The following is an 18,002-nucleotide window of genomic DNA, read 5'->3' as shown; positions in this document are numbered from 1 at the left end:
TAAGTTTTAATTAGGTGGGCTAATTATTGCCGGCCAGGAAGTATCAGACGCCAAGACGATTGTTCTCTGGCCTGCGGAGGAGGATGAGATCGGACCTAATGGGGGGTTGGTGGGAGGGGGGGGGGGGGGCTCCTTTTACACCCACGCTTACCCACACACACACGCACACACGCCCCCCACACACATTAACACTGACTTTAACCTTCAGTCTCTGAAACTTTTTGAACTTTGGTCAAAGGGAAAAAAATTGATTTTGTTTTGGTCACACTTGTTTCATATATTTGGACTCGCAAACATTGCTGACGCACACTTATTGTTGATGGGGCGTGATCGAACAAAATCCAACGGCCGCATGAAAGTGTACAGGCAGAAAGCCCCCCCCCCCCCCCCCCGCCATGGACTCGATTAGGAAGGAGGGGTTAAGGGTGCGAGGGGACGGTCGCCCCCACCAAAAGCCCCCGACGGCGTCCTTATCGGCGCCTCGCACCGAGCTCGGCTCGCGCCGCGGCCGACCATCGGTGATGTCGGCGAGCTAATCTGCCGGCCAATTAAAAAGCAGAGATGCGCGGCTGCCAACGTCGGCCGTCTCATCGCATTCCAGGGAAAACGCCGCCTCGCCTTTCTGCTCCCGTCCAGATAGAGATTTGCCGGGATGGGCGCAGCCTGATGAGCTCGGGGCCCTGAGGTGAGCTCGCCGGGGGTGGGCGGCGGCGGGGGGGGGGGGGGGGGGGGCGTCGGGGGTGCTCTGAAATGCTGCCAGGCGACAGAGGAAGCCAAAAAGGTCTCGAGGAATAAAGCGCAATGGCAATTTTCATTCCCGAGAAGCCTTTCGTAGGCGCTGTGCCTTGTTACCTTCACCGAGCACACATTTTCCAAAGTCATGGTTTGAAAGTCGTCTCCTCCTTCCTTTTCTTCGGTTGTTGCGTTGTGGTTCGCTGCCGCCCACAGGACTGAAGCGGAACGACATCTACCGGAAATTCGCACAGGAGGCTTCGGTTGTCGTGGATCCATCAAACCCTCCGCCAAGCACACATTTTTCTCAATCGGAACTGGGAGTCTCCTGCCTTTGCTTTCTTTTTGTTCGTTTTTGTGTTTGTGTAGTTTACTGCCATCCACAGGACTGGAGTGGAATAGCATCTCGCAGGATTGCACGTAGTATCATCTTTTCATGACTAATCCCGTCTCTGGTTCGGTCCCTAATTCCGAAGCCCGTTCCTAGCCCAATGCCCAACTCGTGTCCTCACGGTGAACACTTTGATTGGCTCCAAAAATGGCTGACGATGCAATTTATTGACTAGCAATTTGCACTGGGGGGGGCATTTGAGACCGAGACTTGGTCCGCCACCGCTCTCGCCTGTACCTTCCAGTTGCAATCCATCAAAGGCTGCTTGAGTACGACTGCTGTTTATTTGCCCCGGCTGGTGGTTGTTGTTTGGAGGTTAGAGGGGTTGCGAGGGGGGGGGGGTCGGGTTGTGCGGGGTGTTCGGAGGCAAGGGGGCGGGGGGGGGGGTCGATGGGATGAGTGGTGGTCCTGTGGTGAAAGAGGTGGTCAGTTCATGACCTGGTCAGGAATGCGGCGGTGGCTCCCTGGACTTTGCACCAGCAGGAAACCTGAAACCACAAGTAGAAAAGGCCCGTCAGTCACCTCTGGGCCTTTGCTGGGGAGGCGCACACGCGCGCACACGCGCACGCGTGCAGACCGAGTGGAGTCAGGCTCAGACATCCATCTCTGCTTCTTAAGTTCTGACTTGAAATGTTCTGCTCACTGGTTCCTCTGCCGCAACATGTGAGAAGGGAAGTATTGGGGTGGGGGGGGGCGGCGGTCTCAGTGTGTGTGTGTGTGTGTGTTGAGGGCCGCCATGCTGAGATGGGAGCAAACAGAGTTGACAGCTTCCTTCCTCACGGTAAACATTGCAGCGCCACTTAGACACGGGTCAGGGACAAGAACCAAGAAGAAGTCCTAGCACCCGACCCCCCTCCCTCCCCCCCTAACTACCTCACCTCAATGGGGGGGCGCACAGGCCTCCACAACAAACCCTGAGCACCATTTGAAGGTTCTAGCAAGAACGGGCGAACTTCCACTGCCGAAGCGCTGGACGGTGTGCGTTTGATGGTTTTCCCGTCCTTTTCAAGTCATTACGATAATCGTGCAGAAAAACGACCAAAATAATTGCTCGGCCATATCGTTAAGCATCTGATTATTATTATTATGATTATTATTGCGGCACCAATGACTCGACCCTTGAACACCCTGAAGTCCCTTAATTAAGGACACCTCGCTGAAAAAAAACGAGCTCGGAGTCCAAAGACCAACGCGCGCGTCCCGCCGACCATCTGAAATGGGCGCGCACACGCGGTTCGCCCGATTGATGCGCGCGGGCGCAGGAAAGATGTTGACGGCAGCCAATTTTGCGACGGCACTAATCTCACAAGTGCGCCTTTCGCACTTCCTTGCATATCATTACACGACACGCACACACACACACACACCGTTATTGTCCGCAAGAAGTACGCACACTTTCATTGGGGCTGCAGGATTAAAAGGAAATGAGAGGCAGGCATGAACAAAAGACATTTTTTTTGTAAGTGTGTGTGTGTTTTATGCTGGCAAAACGTCAGGCAGCCAGCTTAATTTCGCACCCCCCCCCCCCCTTAACGCCCACCTCCCCTTCCTCCTTCCCCAAGCTTGGCCACCAAACTAAAACAGGTAACACACACACACCCCTGCTCAATGCACTGCAACCAAAGCCACAGTGTGTGTGCGCGTGTGTGTTCAGTTACACGCTGGAGAGGGTTGCTATGGCAGAACAAGAGGGGACGTGTCTCCGTGCAGCCAGGTGCCACCAACAGTTTTGGTGTTGGTCCAATCTGGTGGCATTGTGTGTGTGCGCGCGCGCGCGCGTGTTTGCTAGCTCCACATCAAGCGCGCCTTCCCGGAGCTAGCTTTTAGCGAGCTCATTTCTCCCCAAGCGTTGCCAAGCATACGGTCGTCAAAAATGTCTCGACTGGATGGGAAGCGGACGTCCCGGTGGTTCGAATGCCGCCCCAATACTTTTGTCCGTTTAGTGGACCAGGACATTTTTTTCGCCTCTGTGGGAATTTTCAGCATCTTATCCATTCCAAACTGCCTTTGTGGGCCTTTTTTTTCTGGACAGAAAGGAAGCTTCCCCAAATTCTACCTGACATGTCTTGATAAGATGGACAATAAAGATTAAAGGCTCCTGTGCAACTGGCGATTAATTGACCAGGCGCGCTATCCCAATCGATCATGATTTTTTTTTTTTTTTTTTTCCATCTCCACGGATGACTGCGTTCCGACCAGAGGACACCCCGAGGTCACGCGCTAAAGTGCGGACACTTGTTTCCTGAGCGGGAAGAGGAAATCAAAGCGGGAGTGAATTCCCGCCGGCGTGGGAACGTCATGACTTGGCCTGCTGAGCTGCGACGGACGACGTCTCCCAAGGCGTCGTGGATGGCAGCCTAAAGAGAAAAGGCCTACGCAGGCAGAGGTTTCTTATCCGAATGAACGACGAGCCTTCCGCGGGGCGTCCTTTTTGAGTCACGGCGCCCCGCAAAGGATCTTTCTTCTTTGCGGAGTGCTCGCAACGTTTCCTACACTTACTTCCTGCTCCTATCTGGGAGCGCCTGCTCTGCTATTCATCTATTCCCGTCGCATCTCGCCTCGTGCCGGCCGGGCCATCTTTTCAGCCAGCCCCCCCGCTCCCTCCGCTTGGCGCCTCGCTAGGGGAGCTCATTCTTAGCCGCACAAAAAACGTCCGTCACGGATTGCCTCGCCGCCGTCCGCCTGTGAATTAGCCGTGTGATTACACTGAGCTCCAGTCGGCGCTCGGATTAGCGCCGGCTCCCGCTCGGGCCCTCCGATTTTGGAGAAGCCCGAGGCCCGGCGGGGACCGGGCGGCGAGAACGCTCTTGCGGACGAACTAGCTTTCCGCAGAGCCACGTGACGGGGCGACGGGGAAAGGCCGGCCAGATAGCCGGTCTGCCAGGAAGCCGCTGCGAGCGAGAAGGACGTTGGGGATCACGTTTTGGAGATGCAAGTAGATCCTTCCGAGAGCTCAACTTGGTCTTTGTTTGCATCGGGCGCCGGCGAAATGTCAGTGGGTGTGCGAAGGCATCGTCTCTGGACCCTGGAGATCTTCTCATGGCTGACTTTTTTTTTTTATCATTATTTTTGTTTACCTTCAATCCAAGACTCGGAGGCTGTGGTCAAAGCCCAAATGTGACCTCATCCGTGAATGATTGCGGAGCTCTTGGGGAAGTTTGTTTTTTGCAGAAAAAACCTGTCGTGGGACACCACTTAGGCTATAGTAGGAGTCTATTTGAATCTACACTCCTGTACCCTATCACACTGATTTTCAGACTCTAGCCGACCTGTTGCAGGCCTGAAAAGGTACGTGGGAACGGTCGAAAAGTGACCACGCCAGCAGCTGTCCCAATGCATGAAAGCGCAGTTCCGATATTCCTGGACTTCATGGCGGGTGCGTCAAGTCAACCTCTCGGAACCCCTGAAATCTTTTCCAATGGCTAAAATGTTGAACTTCACCCCAAGGCTGTTGTTGAGGCCCAAATATTGGCTCATCAATGCCTTTTTTCCACAGAGCCATCGCAGAGGCCGCCGTGATCAAAATGGAGCAAATGAAACATTGCAATCTGCACTTTTGCCGACCTACTGGACTCAATCGGAGAGTTCGGATGACCTTTTCCCCTTTCAAAAAGTTGCACGGACGTTCCCGAACAGTAAAAGCCAAGTGCCAAGGCTAGAAGATTAGAGGGTATGTCAGGGTAGGGGCCTGTCTCAATGCCCGGACCGAGCTCCAAACGTAACCCTCGAAATATTCCGGAAGGTAACGTTTGGTACGCACAAACTTGGACCATCTCATGGTTGAAACGTTTGCCTTCAACCAAAGACTTTGAGGTCCACCTAACTTTAGACGCGAAGACCTTTGTCAAGGCTAAAATGACAACCCTCAACACCTTTCTACAGGGAGTGATGGTAGAGGCCTTATTTTTGGGCCTCGGAACCTCGCGTTCTCCTCCACCACGACGGAAAGATGATTCCTGGTCTTCTTAACGTCCATCGGTCGGTTGCGCAAATGCGGGATTGTGGGAGAAGAAAGCCGCCAGAGGAGCACACTCGGAAAGCCCCGAGATAATGAAGCAGTAAAAAGAAAATGGAGTGAGGGCGACTCGTAAAGCCAAAAGCACCGAATGGTCCTGGATGGGTGTGAGCGATTCTTAAGCTTTGCTGCGCTGGCGTACAATAAAGATAGCCACTTATGACCGAGACGGGTTTTCTCCTTTTTTTTCTCCTCCTTTTTTTATGCCCGGCGAGAATGAGCGCGCATCCATTCGGAGGCGGCGTTCATTACCTTGCACAATTAGATTTTTGTGAAATCTAAGCAGAATTTTTAATGCTACGCGGCGGCGACGGCCAATAACGTGACTGATAAGCGGCAGTGCAATGGCCTGTGTAAATCTGTGACTGAAGACGTGGCGGTTATCTGGCCGCCCTCACATCCTCCCTCTCGCTTTTTGCCTCCCGGCTTTCTCTCCCGGGGTCTCATAGCAACGCGACGACGGCCGCCGACGCGCGACGGCGGCCGACGCTCGGCATCGTCCGGGTCGCCCGTATCGATCGGCCGGCGATGCGTTTTTATCTGGCGTTTCCGCTCCTGGTTGTCCTTTCTCCTAAAAAGCAGATAAAGCGCGCTTCATTAGAAGGGCCGGCGTGGATTTGTTGCGCTGCCTTTTATGCCGCTTCGTTACTAATAATGTTAAAAACGCACACGTGTGGGACCAGATAAGGCGGATGCATTATTTAACATGGTGGACTAATGGCCCGGATTGTCCCCGCAACAATTGAATAACATCGGTAGATAAGAGGGAGCCTCTTAAAGGACGGGCCTGCCTGCGGAAGCAAAGATAGCGCACGGCCGTGCCCGGCAGCAGCGGGGGGCGGCAAAATGGCCGGCCGGGGTCTGCGGCGCGCAAGTATTGACAGGAGAAGAAGCAGCGAGCGCTGAAATCAATACGGCTGCTCGCTAGGAATCTGCTATCTTGGACTTTCCATGCTAATGGCCGCAGTCATCTCCGAAAGTGGCTTTCAAGTGCTTAGAGGGCACATGATAGCATCTTATCGGCCGGCCGGGACCGGGTCCCGCTCCGCAACCTTCTTGTCCGCGTCAAGCTACCCCGGGACTCGCTTGACGGATACTTTGCGGCTTTACGTGTCCTTCGATGGGAAAACTTGCCGTTGGCTTCTTCTCTTTCTTCTTTCTCTTCTTTGTCCGTCTTCATCTTTTTCCTTTCAATGTCCTGCTCTTATTCCTTTTCCTTCTTTCATGTCTTTCTTCTCCTTCTTTGGCAGGTGTCCATGTTCGGGTCCCGGTACCTGATGGACCGGGTCCACCGTGCCGGGAAAATGAGGGATTCCGCGTTTGGGCGCCAGGCCTTGGCAGCAGGCCCGGCTGACTGATCCCTTTGGACGCCTTCCATTGGCTGCCGTCCCCGCGAGCCTCCGCCCGTGCGGCGGCCTGCATCTCATGTAAGGCAATGACAAACTTCCTCCTTTTCGACACTTTTCATCTCCATCGGGACGTGAGCTGGGGGGGGGGGGGGCGAGCAAACCTTTTCCCGCATCCGGGAAAAAATGGAAGGATGCGACATTGATATTCTCCAGCTTTAATTCATAAAACAAACTTAAAAACACTCGTCATCCGATTTTCAAATTGGTTTTATGCGTCGTAATTTTCGAAAAATCAAAGCATTTTTGCTCCTGGAAGCGATTCATCTTTATTCGGTGAGTGAAATGTTGGCACGAATGTAGAGAAGCAATGTGTGGTTTGTTGCCGTGGTGGTGGTTGTCGCCGTCGTCAGGGGCAATCGCCGCACTTTTCACGTTGACCCCTCCCCCTCGTTTTATGTTTTTAGTATATTATGCTGAGGGCAACAGGCCACAAATGGCCCACGGGCCACCAATTGGACACCGCTGCTGTAGATTAATACTGATTAAGCCAAAATCAGCCCCATTTTTTTTTTTTTTTTCAATAGAGGCCCAATGTTTGGCCAGCGCCTTCGGAATTACGCCTCCTCTTCTATTGTCTCGGGAGGCTTTAGCGGCGAGCTGAGTGACGTGTAAAAAGCCCCCGCCCTCTGGACCCCCTCCTCTAATGAAAATGTTTTAAATCTGTGTGCCCGTATCAACTATTTGGGATTATCCAATATCTTTACAAATACAGCTGATTATCCCATTAAGCTGAACTCTGGCTATAAATAGTTTTAATGCTGATGTAGATTTGCGGGGGCTGCCGAGGGGATAAGTGTTTCTTTTTTTATTATTATTATTTTTTTTATTATCAGGCCCCTCAATCCCCAGCCGAAACACACGCAAAGCGTGCGGAGTGCCTGTGGTCCTTTCTGTGCACGCTGAATATTGGACACTAATACCATTCTGCCTTCATTTCTTTCTTCATTTTTTTTTTTTTTTTTTTTTTTTTTGTGCGTCTCACCTCCAGAGGAAAAAGTCCAGCAGAGGACTTCTTTTATCCGCACTCTCTCTTCTCCCGCTTCTTCATTCTATTGCATTTATTCATATTCAGCAGTCAATCATTTGTGTGGCTGGTGAGGCAGCAAGCAGGCAGAGAGAGAAATCCGGAGATTGCAGATGGAAGTGCTATTTTTTTTTTTTTTTTTCATGTTCTTATCCTCGCGCATTTGAAGCGGCGATGTGGAAAAGCGCTGGGAGCACCGCTTTACATAGTGGCGCACCCCCCCCCTCATCAAAAGCCGCCAATCGGCCCTAAATCAGCATGCAAAATGCCACTCAACCCTGTAGCCTTTATTAAAGTTTGCAGGGACTCAATTTGAGATAGCGATCGTTCCTATTAAAAAGCCAAATGTAAGATAGTTTTTTTCCCCCCCTCTAAATCTCAGAGTGGAATGGAATTGTTAATCAGCATAGGCTGATGTGATTTCTCTGTCACAAATCCTGCCCTGGGCTCAGTGGCGCACCAGCTTTACCGTAACTTCGGGCTTAGCAGTCGCCACGGAAACCAGGGGAGGAGGATTCGCGTCGTGTGTGTGTGTGTGTGTATGCGGGGGTGTAGGTTGTGACAGGGTTGGGGGGGGGCATGTTGGCTTAGCCCCCACCCCCCACCCCCCCCTCGATCTCCTCCAGCCGCCATCAGCTTCTTGATAACGAGGCCTTGATTGAACGGGACACGAAACGGATGACCTGTGACCACTTTGTCTTTGGACTTTCTTGTACGGCGTGCGGGCGGGGGCGGGAGCAGTGTGTGAAATTGGGGTCTTAACAGGATGAGATGGGGCGGCTTGGCCTCCGTCCTGCCTGGCACGGCCCGCTGGCGGGGAGGCTGAGCCGCGGACCCCTTTGCCCCCTCCCTCCGAACTGCCCACAAAAGCCCAAATTCTCTGACACAGATTAACCTCCGAAACACACAAACATCGAGTCGCTGTCCGATTTATTAAAAAAAAAAAAAAAAAAAAAAATGCTGACTGGGACATGGCAAAACGCACCAATCCAAAATGAAAACACTCGCAAGGAGCATTGAGCAGACACTGAACTAACCAGGCTGTAGGCCACACCCCTTAAAGGCAGACATCAACACACAAAATGTTGTACACTGTGTGTGTGTGTGTGCAGCAGTCAGTCAATGAAACGCATAATTTGATTAGTTGGGCACATTTTGTCTGTGCGTTCAAATTTGGAGGGTCATGTCGTGTTAGTGTTACTGTACTGTGTTCTGTGACTGTGACTGTAAAACAAAACGCAACCAAAAAGAATGACACAACATTGTACGTTTGAATACAAGCGAATAGCTTTTTTTTTTCTCCCAAAATTGGCAGCCGAATGCTAACACGTAAATGTAAAACGCCATTGACGGGCTAACAAAAATTAGCATCAAAGTGGCAGTGGTCACATACGTAAAAAAGAAATATTCACACACAAACACATACTACACTTACAAACGCCTCCACCATGATGACGTCAGAGTTCATTTGAAGATGATTGGCAGCTGTCGGCTCCTAATCCTGCGACGCATTGTCAGGGCGGTTGGAAAAAAGATGGCCGGCAAGGTGGCGCCCGCTTAAAGCTAAAGCATACATTTATTTTCTTAATTATCCTGCATGTGCATTTGCAATTAACGTTTTGTCGACCTCGTCCATTAGCCGCCGCCGCCGCCGCCGCCATTGCCGCCGCCTCTGCAATCTCTGGCCGGCTAATTGAATGTGATTTTAATGGCGTGTGTGTAATCCGACGCTGCGGCGGCACAGCCACCGCTTTACGACAGCGCCTTGCTTTGCCTCGTTCGTAATGACGCGCAAGTTGTTTTTGTGTCGTGTGGAGGATTGCAAAATTGTTGCAAAAATTGTTTGAGACATCATTGTCGAGGCTAATTTAGCTTTAGCATTCCAACTGGGGCTCTGGCCTGGATTGTTCCAGCTAGCCGCTGTTTTGTGATGTCACCGTCACGTTTTTTTTGTTGTTGTTTTTTTTTGTGCGTGCGCTACATTATGGCTAGATGAGAGTTAGCATTGATCGCTAGCTGTGTTGTTGTTTGCGTGGAGCCAGATGGCTAGCGCAACTGCTGCTGTGTTGTGACATCATCACCCTACGTTGTGAGTTGCACAATTGTACAAATTTTCAAGATTGGAAATTGGGAATTTACAGCAATTATTGGGGCTAAACCAGGAATTCACAAAATGAAGCTCAGCTCTTAATTGGGAACTTGGATATATATTGGGGAAATGTAAAATTTTTCTGACGAATGCGCAACAATTAATCGACAACTAATCATTTGTCAAATGAATCGAAATCTAACATTTTTTTTGGAAGTCGTTAATCCGAGGTATGGGGAGAAAAAAAGCAAATTTTTTTCACCGGGATTGAAAAGCATTTACACTTGGGGCTGACTTCACTTCTCTTATTCCATTTGTGTGCAGCATAACAGCTAAATGCAGCTTCACCCTGTTTGCTTTGAACTCTGAGCTCCATTTATTGACTCAAGTCGGCAGATCTCAGAGGCCGACTGGCTTCATATTCAATCGGCATTTCTTTTGAAATGAATGTTTCCATGTTTACGGATGATCAATATTTTTATCGCCTGCCAAACCAGTCACTGAATCATAATCAATCGTTATGCACTGTCGCTTTGAAATAATGTCCTGTTTTGGAGTAAAGGGATGGAAATTTGAAGTGTTTTGTATTTCTGTCGCCGATTCAACAATCGATTTCATAAAGATTGCAGACTAATCGCGTAGGTTCCGTTTTGCGTGTGAGTGCCCAAAACGTAGTGTGTGAATGATGTTGTTTAATTCTAACAAATGCGCCCGAATGGATTTCCGGTGTTGTTTATTGGCCGTGGCTTGCAGTGTTGAAGCGTTTCTAATGTTTAGCTTTAGCCGCACGAAAGCGTGTGTGTTTTAGCATGCCGGGCCCATCTCGCATCTTTTGTCTCAGCTCGGAGGGCAAACACGCGCTCGCGATTCCCCGCCTGGGGGAAAATTGTCTTTGGGCGCATTTCCTCCTCGGTATGATATGTTTACCAAATACCTGTTTAGAATGCGGCGATGGTGGCGGCGATGGCGCGTGTGCGGCGGTGGAAACGGCGGCGCGCTCTCCCCTCCGGCCCCCGCCGCAAATGTGGGTATTATTTGTCAGGCCTGGCAGTGTCTCCAGGCTGCTCCAGAGAGATACAAGGAGGCGAGTGATAAGGAGAGCATCAGAAGGGCAGTTAATTGCCTGCAGTCTCCGGGAGCCGGGGAATATTTAAAATCTATGGGATTAAAGGCAGATTAAAAAGTGCAGAAGCAGTGGGCCCAATGGCGCTTAAAGATTGCAATCAGCAAGGGTAATGGGAGGAGGGAGGGGGGGGGGGAGGGAGGAGGTTGGGAAAACATGAACCATTGGAGGAGGGGTGGGGGGAAATGACAGATAGGAAATTTAGACGCCCCGGGTTCCATCTTGTAAGCACGATTCATCTACGTGTAAATCGCTTTTTTTATTTTTTTTTTCCCCCCCCTGCTCCTCGTCGGAGGCCGGCGACGCTCGGCTCGGCGTTCTTATCGCGCCATCGGTGAATTAAAAAGCGCCGCTTTTCCCCCCCCTGCGAGGATTAAGAAGCGTGATTTGAAGACGGCGCGAAAAAATGACTAATAAAAAAAAAAAAAGGCCACGCTGTCCAAAACGTGCGCAAAACGCCGGGAAAAAAAATGTCAAGTCAGACGGGCTCGACAGCACCAGCGCTAATGAGTTTATCTCGGACCTTTTTGAAGAAAGGGGCAAGATCCCTAATTGTTTCTTATCTAAAGCACAGCACGTAATCCTGTTAATGACCACACCAAAAAAAAGTATTCTTCCCAAAATATTTTTGCTGTAAAAATGTCAAATCACACCTAACAGCCCGATGATCTTATCTCGGGCGATTGTAATTTCTTTAGAAGAGCAAAATCTCCAATTGTTTGTCCTCGAATCGAAAGCAGGTCATACTGTTCGTGGGCGCACCAAAAATCATCAGCAAAATCTGCCCAAAATATGTTTCAAAAGTCACTCGTGACTTTAGGGCGAAGGTTATCATTTTTTGCCAGTTTTACCCGACAAAATCTCCAAATGTTCCTCATCTAATCTACATCAAGTACTTTTCTAAACACACCAAAAAACATAGAAATCAACAAAAATAGTATCATAGTACAACATTGTCAATATGACAATGATCCTATCTTGGACTATCGTTTTGTTGAAGGCCAAATTCTTAAATTCTTTGTCATGTAACCTGTATTAGGTTTAATGGGCACCACAAATATCACCATCATTATCATCAAAATCAGGCAAAAAAGGATATATTTCAAAATGTCAATAATAATGACCCTGCCAAAAATAATCAAAATCAGAAGAGAAGAAAATCTTACAAGAAATATTTTGGCACTCCCCCCCAAAAAGTGGAATCAGACTTTGCTAATCATTTTATCCCGGACTTGTTTTTGTGGGAAGAATTGGCGAACCTCAATTGTCTGTAACTGAACCCGGACATCAACGAAGTTACTAATCTAATCCACAGGCGGCATCATAAAAATCAGCTCATAAAATATATGTTTAAAAAAAACAACACATTTTTTTTTGCCGTCATCATCTCTTGCGCCCTTTCAAGAGGTTTGCCTTTGGTGGAAAGATTAGCCTCATAAATTATGCATGGCGGTAATCCGAGGCGGCGATAGAATCTTCGGCGTGTTGTGGGGGGGGGGGGGGGGGGGGGGCGGGGTCATTTGCCGCCACTGTTGCCGCCGCCGCTATAAATATGAAACAGATGTTGGTGACATTTGAAGAAAGTCCAATCGGACCCAACCCTCGACCATCAGCATCGCAACCCCGCCCCCCTGCCACCACTGCTGTTTAATCCCTTTGCGAAGATGATTGACTTCCTGTATAATCGGTCAATGGTGGGGAAAATGACAAGTACTCGATTTGCGATACAAGCGATACAACGTTTTTGTTTTTTGTTTTGATTTTTACCGCACGCGTGCGGAAACGAGAGCCGTATCCCAAGATTTCCCCTGCTAGCTCGACGCCAACACAGAATGGAAAACAGCATTAGCAGGCTAACCATTAGCATCGATCGACGCACGACGGGATATTTCGACCCGAACGGTGGAGAAACCGTATCGCTGCACGAAAGGGAGTGAAGTTTCACTTGGGGGCGTGCTCACTTTTGTTGCCAGCGGTGTCGACGCGAATGACCGCGCTTGTGTTGACGTCGTGTCGTGGCAATTTTGACCTCAAGTTCCGGGAACTTTTTATTCTCGTCGCTCCTGGAATGAGAAGCTTCTAATTAGACACGAGCCGGCCTGCTCCAAAAAGCTGCCGCTTCCATATTGTGCTCACACGTGCTAACCTATTCAATTTGTGCGTGCGCGCGTGCGTGTGTGTGTTGGCCTGTCAGTCAAAATGGAAGCGTGAGGTCTTATCTCTTTCGCACACGGGACCCCTACCCTAACCTCTCCTTCCTCTTCCCCCTCCTCATCCTCACTCCCAGCGAGTGTGCGTGCGCGTCAGCAACCGCGCCGATGTTTGGCGAGTGTTTAGCTGCTGGCGTGCTCGTCAATGCCAGATTGATACGCGCGCACGCATGTGGCCGTCCCACCCCCGAGGCTGCGGCGTTGCCACGGCGACGGCTGCCGGCGTGGTTGACTGACAGCCCGTTTAGATTTATGAGGTCATCTGCTGTATCATTCACGCACGCACGCACGCACGCACGCAGGTGAGGTTCTATAGGCTTGCGCTGTGATATGCGCACGCACACGCGCGCACAGGAGCAGCGAGATAAGCAGTAATTAGACAAGGGGAGGGCAGCAATTAACCTGCCGCCTCCCACAACAGCAACACCCCTCGCCCTCATCGCAATCCACCCACCTCCCGCGCGCACGCGCGCACGGGCACATTGTGCGCGCTCCCCGAGGCCACAGTCTTTCAGCGGCGTGATGAGAACACGCGGTCGGCGGCTGGTCACGTGGCTCACGTCCTTGTGCCGCTGCGTGTGTGCGTGTGCGTGTGCGTGTGCGTGTGTGTGTGTGTTGACAGCATGCGGCATTAAGGGTCTTAAAGTGTTTGTTTGCTAACAGAGTCTCAGGGCATGTGCATGTTTGTGTACGTGTGATTATGAAATTTCAGCTCCTGTCAGGTCAAAGAGCGGTCGAAAACGGCGCCTCTTCATCATCGTCATCCTCGTCCTCCGAAAACACGCTCACATGTCGCCGCGCACAAACACGCAGCCTGCAAGGGCGCGTTTGATTTATTGTTTCTGAAAGTTTCACTTTTGGGGTGGGTGTGGGGGCCTCCATCTCCGCCGCCTGCCAGTCACGCAGCAAACGCTTGTCAGGATTGGAATGATTGCGGCAACATTCCAAACATTTTGGCCTACTAACAGGGTGTGTGCGTGCGTGCGTGCGTGCGTGCGTGCGTGCGTGTTCGCCTGTATGTAATGTCTTGTTTACATTTTGTCGCTATTCGCAAATATTTATTGTCATGGGGCATTTTTAGAATCAGATTTTTGAATCAGACCCCATGCAGGCTATCAGTCAAAATGGTCGATTCCCCCCCCCCTCCCCATTTTAAGATTTTTCTCTGCTCAAAAAACACAGAGACCCTAACTGCAATTAGTATCTCATAGAAGTGAGTAAAACCCTCACGTTTGTGTTCAAGTTTCACTTCGGGGTCTACTCACTTTTGTTGCTCGTCGTTTAGACGTGAATGGCCGTCAATGGACATTGCCAATTTTTGTCATTTTCCGAGATTTTTCCGTGCTCAAAACGACAATAGTTGAAAAAGTGAGTAAAACCCTCACATTTGTGTTTAAGTTTCACTCCGGGGTCGACTCACTTTTGTTGCCGTCAGTTCGACGTGAATGACTGTTTTGATATTGGAATGCGGCATGAACTGACTGGTGCATTTTGTCTTTCTTTCCTTCCAATAATGCCACTTTGAAATTGTTTTCCACTTTGTTGACAACGAAAGGTGACTGTCAAAGTTTCCGGGGGGCTTTGACAAAAAAAAAAAAAAAAAACCCAAACAATTTTATCATTCTTATTCTGAATACTTATACTTATACTTTGCGTCTTTGAGCAGAAGTCGGGCGCGTGTCGGAATGTTTGAAGGCTTCTCATCCTTCTTCCCCTCCCAGTAAAACAAAAATTTGACGGCTTTTGTGGAGGCTGTCTGAAGCGATTTTTTTAGCCGTACAACGCGGCGGCGATGGTGGCGGATCTTTCGGCGTAATCACCTTGACACCCGTCAAGCGGCGGCGTGAAACAATACTCGCAAAATACTCGCAAGCGCACATCAAGCGGCTTAGAGGCGACGCCGCCTTCGCCGTGACGCTGATTTGCACTTTCATGCAAATAAGTGCTTTGTAGTCTCCGTATGAAAAGGTCTTATTAAATCTTACTTTGCATTATTCGCCCGTTTGGGGGGGGGGGGGAGTAAATCTATCAAAGGCTTCACTATTCAATAACTTGTTTTTTTGTTGTTCTTCATATTTATTCCACATTTTAATTAACTTTGGAAGACGTTTGAGGCAGGGCGGCAAGCGAGGGCTTTCCGACTCCTTCAGATCTTCTTGGCTACTCCGCCGGCTTCTTGGGTGTCCGCAAGGTGGGAAGGTGAACTTAAAAACATTTTTTTTTTTTACCCAGTCGACAAAAGCGTCGCATGACGTTATCAATGTGAATTTATTCCTCTGGAGGGGTTGAACTGATTAATTGACTAGTCAATGAGTCAACTTTACAACTCTGTGATAGTCGACAAATAATTAGCCACGTTTGTCAGTTGTTATTGAACTGAACTAGTCAGTGAGTCAAATGTGCTACTTTGCATTGATGTTTGAAGCGTGAAGTCAGCTTTGATCACTTGGCTCATGTTTATCTCACCATAAATGTACAAACCAATTGATTGACTAGTCAATGAATCGACTGAACTACTCTACACTGACAGTTGAAGCTTGAAATCAGCGATTTGTCAGTAGTTGCTTAACCGATTTATCAACTATTTCTCGTTATCGACGCTTAAAGCCTGAATTTGACGAATCGTTACTTATTTGTCAGCAGTCATCGAACCGACTAGTTGATGAGTGGACTTGAACTTCTGTCAGTATTGATGATTATCAAACGTATCCTCTGATAAATGTGGTTTCGCTGCATGTTTATAATTCCTGACTTTTGGGGGGCGACCGACTACCACGGACACATTCTTAAGACGCTTTTAAATTGTGGGAAAAAAAGAAACAGAAACAACTCGCCAATACGTAAACAAACCACCTTGTCGGAGGCTCTTAAAAGTGCTAAAGCAACAAGTGAAAGCGCGAGACCTCGTCGCAAGCGCATGACCCGGGGCTACGCTTTCCTGTCAAACTGTACGGCAGGGTGCGCCGTAAAGGGAGGTGAGGGGGTTGCGGCGGGGCGTCGCGGCGCTTGCCCGTGCCCGAACGTTGGTGTCGGATGTTGGCGGCGGCCCTGTGAAAACAGCGCTAAAAGCCTCGTGCTTTCAATTAAAACATCCATCATGGATTAGTCACACAAAAACATACCTAAGAGTGCTGCCTGGGACTTACAAAGGGCTTACAAATCCCACCTCGCCGCCTCGGGCTGCGGCGCTGCGCGGGCGCCGTCCTTCCACGTTTGCTCGCATCACGTTGCGTCGAGGCCGACGTGAGCGATGGGCCGGCGAGTCGAACAATAGCCGGCGCCGGCTGCGCTATTTTTAACGTTGACGAATGGCGGCAGTCCACGAGGGGGCAGCGAGAGCCCGCACTGGCATTCGGGGGTTGCAGACCCGGGTTCCGCTCCGTCTTCCCGACGCTGTCAAGAGTGGCGGCGGGCCCGCCGCCGTCCGTTCGCGGGCCGGCGGAATGAATATGAATGGCAGCGGGTACGAGGCCGCGCCGGTCCCGCCGGGCGTCCTTGCTTCCCTCGCAAGTGGCGCGTGGAAATGCGCCGCTAATGTATGCTAATGCTATGTAAACACGGCCTGATCTCAGCGCGAGACGAGATTGACGCGTAAAAACCCGGCGAGCGAGCGAGCGAGCCGTCGCCCGGGAGCGTATTTATTCATCGCAGACGTGTTGGCCTCGCACCGCCCGGCTGCCGCTGGTTCGCTGCCCAAACGCCGTCCCGCGCCTTCTTCCTCGCCGCTAGCGCGCTAGAGGGGAGATTGGGTTAAAAAAAAAAAAAAAAAATGAAAAATGAAAAAAAGAGAAAAATGTGCTATAGGTTCTGAAAAGTTGCCAATGCCAAACCATTAAAATGCGGGAATCCATTTTATATTCTTTATCCTCTGCGAAGAACGACCCTGAGAATATTCGTGAGCGGCACTAGCGAAAATCTACATATAAATAAATCCCCAAATTTTTCAATAAACAATAAACATTCAATGTAAAAGGAGCCCCCCCCCCCCCCCACACACACACACACACACACAAAATATCAAACAGTTGACTAGCGATTGTCGCTGATCAGAGCGGCGGCACCTCAACACTACTTTTGCTTTCTTTGAACCATTCCAACAAGTTGACCATGTGCCATTACAAGTGTAGCAGGCAGGTGGCTGTTCACCTGCACTTGACACCCGTCGGGGAGTTACCGCTGTGTGCGAGCGTGCGTGCGCACGCACGCGTGTGAGTGTGTGTGGGGGGGTGTGCGTGCGTGTGCGTGCGGTTTATCAGTTAAGCCCCAAACAGGGAAAGTTCATCCTCTGTGTAGATGCTATCTGGCCGTGTTGACAGCCGCGAGTCTCGGCTAAGCTGCTGTGTTGAGCGCGTGACAAGAGCGCACCGCCGCCGCCGCCGCTTTGTGCTGTCTTTTTTTTTTTTTTTTTACAACCTGAACCGCAATTAATCAGCGCTGCGGAATTCCAAACGCGAATCTGCGAGCGGGCCGACCGGTTGTCCCGGCATTGATGTAACAGACACCTCCATAACTGTTTTGACTTTGCAAGTTCAATCTCCGTTTCGCTTTAAGTACCTGTTGGCGCACCCCCAAAAACATAAAGACAACACATTACGTCTTGATGTTATTCACATGACAATGTAATTATGATACCAGAGCGCCATTATACCTTAAATCTGAGGGTGTGCACAACAACGCATTTGGCAACATTTCGCTGACACGCACCAATAACGTTTTGGACTAAGCGCAAGCACTATATATTAGAAGCCTCGCACCCCCTTTCAACATCCTAGCACAGTCGCTGCACGTCCCTCAAACATCGAAATAAAGGCGTAAAGTCAAAGGAAATTGTTCCACGCTTGTCTTCACACACTTGCAGGTGGATAACGCGCACCAACCGCATTTGGGGAATTTCTGTTTTTGCTGCCTCGCAGACTGCGCTTTTTACGGAAATAAATGGCTTGGCGCACCCCAACTCCCCGGTGCACACCCTAGAAAAAATTAGAAGCAAACAAACACAGTTTTGATAT

At 50.1% G+C, this 18,002-nt stretch overlaps 1 protein-coding gene across 3 annotated transcripts in view; it reads left to right on the top strand.

Annotated features, from left to right (window-relative positions):
• Window positions 1–18,002, top strand: part of LOC147126296 (peroxisomal succinyl-coenzyme A thioesterase-like) — an 85,100-nt gene that overhangs the window by 16,152 nt on the left and 50,946 nt on the right. For all 3 annotated transcript variants that reach the window (XM_086022879.1, XM_086022877.1, XM_086022878.1), the window contains one exon: window positions 6,389–6,565. The gene's annotated coding sequence lies outside the window, so the exon portion shown is untranslated. The remainder of the gene's footprint in view (window positions 1–6,388; window positions 6,566–18,002) is intronic.

Source organism: Filicampus tigris, chromosome 22, assembly GCF_054856515.1.
Source record: "Filicampus tigris isolate MCC_2025a chromosome 22, RoL_Ftig_1.0, whole genome shotgun sequence".
Classification (NCBI taxonomy): Eukaryota; Metazoa; Chordata; class Actinopteri; order Syngnathiformes; family Syngnathidae; genus Filicampus; species Filicampus tigris.
The sequence above is the reverse complement of the archived record's forward strand: the minus strand, read 5'-3'. Positions and strand labels throughout refer to the sequence as shown.